Source organism: Dermacentor variabilis, chromosome 9 (genome assembly GCF_050947875.1).
Source record: "Dermacentor variabilis isolate Ectoservices chromosome 9, ASM5094787v1, whole genome shotgun sequence".
NCBI classification, from domain to species: Eukaryota; Metazoa; Arthropoda; class Arachnida; order Ixodida; family Ixodidae; genus Dermacentor; species Dermacentor variabilis.
Genome location: NC_134576.1, coordinates 43,010,038 through 43,016,213, shown reverse-complemented (window position 1 = coordinate 43,016,213; position 6,176 = coordinate 43,010,038). Strand labels below are relative to the sequence as shown.

Sequence of the window (6,176 nt, the reverse complement as noted above, 5' to 3'; positions counted from 1 at the left end):
GGAAAATCAGACATCTACCCGTTAGTAGCAATTTCTACAAAGGAAACCCATATGGGTTTCTTGAAAGAAAAGCCACATAGTTGAAGAAAAATTCGTCCTGGTCCGGGACTCGAACCCGGGACCACCGCTTTTCCGGGGCAGCCACTCTACCATCTGAGCTAACCAGGCGGCTAGCAGAAGGCAGGGCGAAGTCGAATTTGTCGACAACACGAAGCAAAGGCTAGAGTCTTGACGTAGTAGTTCTGCGGAAACCCGCAAGGTGGAGAAAAGTAATGAATAAAGGGAAAATGAGACATCCACCCGTTCGTAGCAATTCCTACAAAGGAAACACATACGGGTTCCTCGAAAGAAAGGAAAGGCTTTTCTTTCGAGGAACCCGTATGGGTTTCCTTTGTAGGAATTGCTACGAACGGGTGGATGTCTCATTTCCCCTTTATTCATTACTTTTCTCCACCTTGCGGGTTTCCGCAGAACTACTACGTCAAGACTCTTGCCTTTGCTTCGTGTTGTCGACAAATTCGACTTCGCCCTGCCTTCTGCTAGCCGCCTGGTTAGCTCAGATGGTAGAGCGGCTGCCCCGGAAAGGCGGTGGTCCCGGGTTCGAGTCCCGGACCAGGACGAATTTTTCTTCAACTATGAGGCTTTTCTTTCGAGGAACCCGTATGGGTTTCGTACCAATTGCTACGAACGGGTGGATGTGTGATTTTCCCTTTATTCATTACTTTTCTCCACTTTGCGGGTTTCCACAGAACTACTACGTCAAGCTTAGTACTTGTTTGATTACGTGTACTCGTCTTACTGCAGTGCTTTGTTGCTGTAATGGTTTGTACACACATCTACAGTAAAGGGTGAGTTTGGGGTGCAAAATGTCGGCAGAGTATTGGCATGTACTTGCACGTGAAAAAGATACGCAAACTTTGCGTAGGTATTTCTGTACACCCACTTGAGCTTTCATTAGGCCTGAAGTACCCCGCTTTAAGCAAAAGCATGTCACAAGCACTGTATTGGACCTTCTAATGGTACTTCGATGCACCCAGTCTGCCGAGAGAAGACCGCTGGAATGTGTTGCTTCGGTGAGAGCAAGCAGGGCATCTGAAAAAAGTAAAGCCAATAATTTATCTTCACTCATGCCAGAGGTTAACCCATAGGCGTCAAATTTGCCAATGTTCATAAAGATAAGGAAGGTTCAGCATTGCGAACATACGAGATAATGAACAAATCTTATTGAAAAATATGTGGTTTCATGCAATTTCTATGTTTCAAAGGAACATGGTTTATTGTGGGAGAATTAGCTGTCATATTTAGCAGGCTACTGAAACAAGTGTTATAGGAAAAAGATGGATATATTGTCTGATTAACAATGATTACTACTATTGAAGCAACAAAATAAAAGCATAAAATACCTTTAAAAACAACACCGACAGGTTGAGATATTAAATTACTCAGAAACTAAATCCTTCTGCCAGAAAAGTAAGTACCGTAGTGCTTTGGCATTGCGCTGCTAAAGCAGAGGGCATGGAATCGAATCCCGGCCACAATGGCCGCATTTCGATGACAGGGAAATGCAAAAATCCCTATGTAAGTTCCATTGGGTACACGTTAAAGAAGTCTAGGAATCCCGTCAACTTGAGGTTATAAAAACTGGGGGAAATATCGGGATAAGGAAACTCACAAAAGTAGAAGGCGCTGGCCATGCGAAGACCATGTAAAGCCTTTCAAGGTAGGTGCCAGCAGCCGCTAAATTTCTTGCAAATGCTCAGCATAGCAGAAGCGGTATCTTTCGATAGATCACTTTTGCGAGGTATTGAACAAGTTGGCACCCGACATGTTGGGCATTTACGGGCAGCAGCAATTCTTTCACAGATCATAGCAAACACTGTTACACATAGATATTGACACGTCCAAATCCTAGTGACACAAAATATCACGAGACTGCTCGTATGACAAAAAAGTTATCAACTGGCAATACTGCCCGAGGGCCGAGATTTTGTAGCCGTGCCTTTCGCTTGATTATGCGCCACTCTTTCTTTCACTGCTTTGGCTGGCTTATCTTGTACTGATAACATGGGTGGAGATCACTATGACCATTTGCGAAGTGCGATTAGAAACGGCATCGAAAAAGGCTTTGTAACAAAACTGCAGCCCTGAACTCGTTAATAAAGGAAATACCTATAGCATACCAATCATTTGGCGCAGCGCAAAGCATGGCGTAGTGTGCCGGTCCGCACAGAGCACAGCAAACTGACAACGCGCCGCACACATGCGAGCATGCATGTTTTGGAGGTCACGTGTACCTTCTTGTGCTCATCGCACATTCTAAGGGGTGAGAGGAACACTCCGCCGAGATTATCAATGATATCGCAGCCGCATGTGAACAGTAGGTAAGAGTGGCGTAGAATGAAGTCGAATTTTCTACGAACTTGCGATCTTGCCACTTTTTGGCAATATCGCAGTTGCGCACAAAGTATGGAAACCTTTGGGTGATGACTTTTCCCCTACATTCTCGAAGTCTAGATTTCGAGATATCAGGAGCACAGTGCCAACGAATTTCGTAATAAGAAGTGAAATGTACATAGAGTTAACAACGGGCCAGGAAAAAAATTTGAATTGACTGATATCTCGAGATATCAGGGTTTGAGTTCAGAAGTACTTAATGTATAATACAGAGTGCCCGCTACAGCATGCCTCATAATCATATTGTGACTTTAGCATGTAAAACTCAACGATTGAAATTTTTTAAATACAAATACTACATTCATAAGATAAAATGTTTATAGAAAATAAGCTGAATGCAGCTAAATATACAATAATTTGATACTTTCCAAAGCAAGAAATTCTCAAATGTTTTGAGCAACGATCTACTAAAGTCAAGATTACTCCCACCAGTTTTGAATTGTCTATTGTGCCCTACCTTCTTTACCTTTAACCAAAATTATAAATCCATGGTGGTGAATTCAGCTAAAAAGATTTATGCCATTCCTTGAAGAAGTGCATGGTATTGTTTCAAGCAACAGCACAAGTGTGCATTGTGACCATGAGCCTATGCACATGGTTTCAAACTTCTTGATGACACAGACCCCTGTAAAGGTTCACAAGTCACTGTGGCTCTCCTTTCATTAGTTTTTGTCCGAAAAATCATACAGATTAAAACATTAACCCGAGTTTGAACCTGTTAATGCATTGTTTCATAAGGATGAAAGTGTGGCCACTGACCAAGCCAAGCCGAAAAAACTCAGATTCCGGAGCAGAGAGATTTCTGGGTTACACTATGGCAGGCAAGCTCGTTGGCCTTTTTTCTTCCTTCAGAAGCAGATGACTGATGGCATGTTCTACGGTGCAGGTTACTTTTGCCAGGATCGGGTGAAGCATTTTGTTTACAGGAGCAGATCAACACAAGCAGATCAAAGTGCGAGGCATTAATATGGGCAGGAGAGACGTAGGGTGGGAAAAGGTGTTACGGGTTTGGTGCCGCGCAAATGACGACCGTCTTTTGAGACAAAGACACGCAACAAGAAAATAATTTGGCCCGTTGGTTCTCCCAAGCCCCATCAGCGACACAGAGGCCAAGTTTGTACGTTAACGTTTCAAACACGGTCTGATGAGGTGGTTCGGCAAATTAACAACTGCACCCTATTCTTTTAATGCGTTAGCATCTTTAGGGTGCTTCATGTACTTTACAGCTTTTATGTATGCATGTGTGCACGCTTTTTACTTTGTTTGTCTTGTGCACTTCTGAGACCAGGAGCCGGTTTGATGACGCCACCCTTTGTGCTAGATGCCAAAAACTGTCAATAAGGAAACGCAAAACAGTACTCCCGCTGCAGTACCCGCCTGCAGTACACGCGTTCCGATGTTGGCAATCCGTTTTGTCGCTAAACTAATTTGATACAAACGCATACATGTTTGTTTTCCACAGGCTATGGATTGCAATGACCATAAGCTTATCAAATGGTAGGAGAGTGAACGCGTGGAATTGCAGAGGCATATTCGTCACTTTTTATGTTAATTTTTTGAATACTGCAATCATTATGCGGTGGTTTTCGTAGGGTAACACAAGCGTAATATATACAATAGTCTGTACAGAAAATACACAGGTTGTGACGAAGATCGGCAGGCTGACGAGCTCCGTTGCCATCGCGCGGCTCGTACCCAGTTCGTTCGCTGGCTGTGCCCTACCTGCTGTTGCTGCGTTGGTCGGTGCTCCTCCACGACCCGAATAAACCCCCTTTACAATTGGTGGAGGTGCTGGGTACAACCGGCATTCTGGAACTTCGCAACCGGACACTGCAGCCTGTCTTCATTATGCCGGAAGAAGCACTACCGCAACCACAACCCGCAGCCCCGGTGACTACCGTGGTCTGCCCCGGCCCGTTTCGTCAACGCGACCCGCCCATCTTCAGCTGTACCAAAGACCATGACGTAGAAGACTGGCTCGCTGACTACGACCGGGTGAGCATCCACAACCACTGGGACGACACCAAAAAAACTGAATTACGTATCGTTTTATTTGAGCGGTGTCGCCAGCGTGTGGCACCGCAACCATGAACGTGATCTCACGACGTTGACAGCCTTCAAAACTAACGTGACGGAGGCATTCGGGCGCCCCGCCGTTCGCAAGCTTCGCGCCGAGCAACGTTTGCGCAGTCGTGCGCAACAGTGCGGGGAGACATTTACAAGTTATATAGAAGATGTTGTCGACCTCTGCAACCGCGTTGACGTCACAACAGCTGATGCCGAGAAGATCCGCCATATCTTAAAAGGCATTGAAGACGACGCATTCCAGATGCTGTTGGCGAAAAATCCGGCGACAGTCTCTGAACTCGTCAGTCTCTGCCAAAGCTTCGACGAACTCCGCAAACAACGCATAGCCACACGCCAATCTCCTCCTCAGGCGACTTCAATGTCGAGCTTGGCTGTTTCCCCGTATAACACGTCGCTACTGCTACAGATCAAGGAGTACGCCCGTGAAGAGGTGGCTCGTCAGCTTTCTCTGATTCCCCTTACACACGGCCAGTCGAATTCTCCGTTGGCGCCCGCTCTCCAATCTGTCATCAAGGAGCAGGTAGCCGACCACATTCCACCTTCTCTCCAGCAGGCTCCGGTTGCCGCTCCCCTGACGTACGCCGAAGTCGCTTCGAGGCCTGCACCACAGACCTACGGTCCCCTTCGCCCTCCTTTGCGGCCGCTCCTATTCGCTCCAGTCCGGCCACTCGTGCAGTATGCACGACCTCAAGATCAATGGCTCACGGAATACAACCGCCCGATTTGTTTTTATTGGGGCCGTGCTGGACATATAGCACGTCACTGTCCCGTCCTTACACCGAACGTCCCCAACAATGTGCGTCCATATCCGCCACGTTTCTAACAACGCCGCAACTATTCGGACACCTCTGAATCTCCTCCTGTCGTTGACGCCGCATTCTCCGCCGCTCGCAATTCACCTTCTGCTCGCCGCCGCTCACTTTCCCCGATGCACCGTCGTCGGAGCCCTTTGCGCCAGGAAAATTAATATCGCAGTTCAGGAGGCGAGAACTGCGGTGCCAGCGAAATGTATAAGGCATTGCACTTCCCCGAAGAACGTTATTGAAGTCGCAATAGAAGGAACATTGACACTAGCACTTGTCGACACCGGCGCAGCACGTTCACCGATAGATGCCCGTATTTGCCGCAAGATAGGAAAATTGACGACGCCGCTTTCTGGCATGTCTGTCAACTGCCAACGCGCAGCACGTCGAGCTTTCCGGCGCCTGCACTACTCGTGTCGTAATTCAGGAGGTCCTCTATATCACAGAATTCATTGTGTTGCCATCATGTTCACACGACGTCATATTAGGTTGGGACATTCTCTCCACACATCACGCGATCATTGTCTGCGCCCGCGCCGAAATCGAGCTGTTTCAGTTTTGGATCAATATTACCACTGACCATAAGGACCATTGTCGCAAAATCTCTGTTTCAGAAGACACCGTTATACCTGCCTGGTCTTCCACTCTTGTCAGTATCTCTTGTGACTATGTAGTTGACGGCACAGTACTCTTCACTCCGTCTGAACTCTTAGTTCGCCGCCGTTCACTACCACTGCCGTTCGCCATCCTCGAGTTCAAAGCTGGCGCCTCTCTCATGTGCGTCTCAAACCCATCGGCTGAACCAATTACTGTATGCCGCCGTGAAAGCCT

The 6,176-nt window shown here is 47.1% G+C and overlaps 1 non-coding gene across 1 annotated transcript; it reads left to right on the top strand.

Annotated features, from left to right (window-relative positions):
- The first annotated feature begins 545 nt into the window (after positions 1-545).
- Positions 546-620, top strand: TRNAS-GGA (transfer RNA serine (anticodon GGA)). Its single transcript has one exon. It is a non-coding gene; the product is annotated as a tRNA-Ser (tRNA).
- The last annotated feature ends 5,556 nt before the right edge of the window (positions 621-6,176 follow it).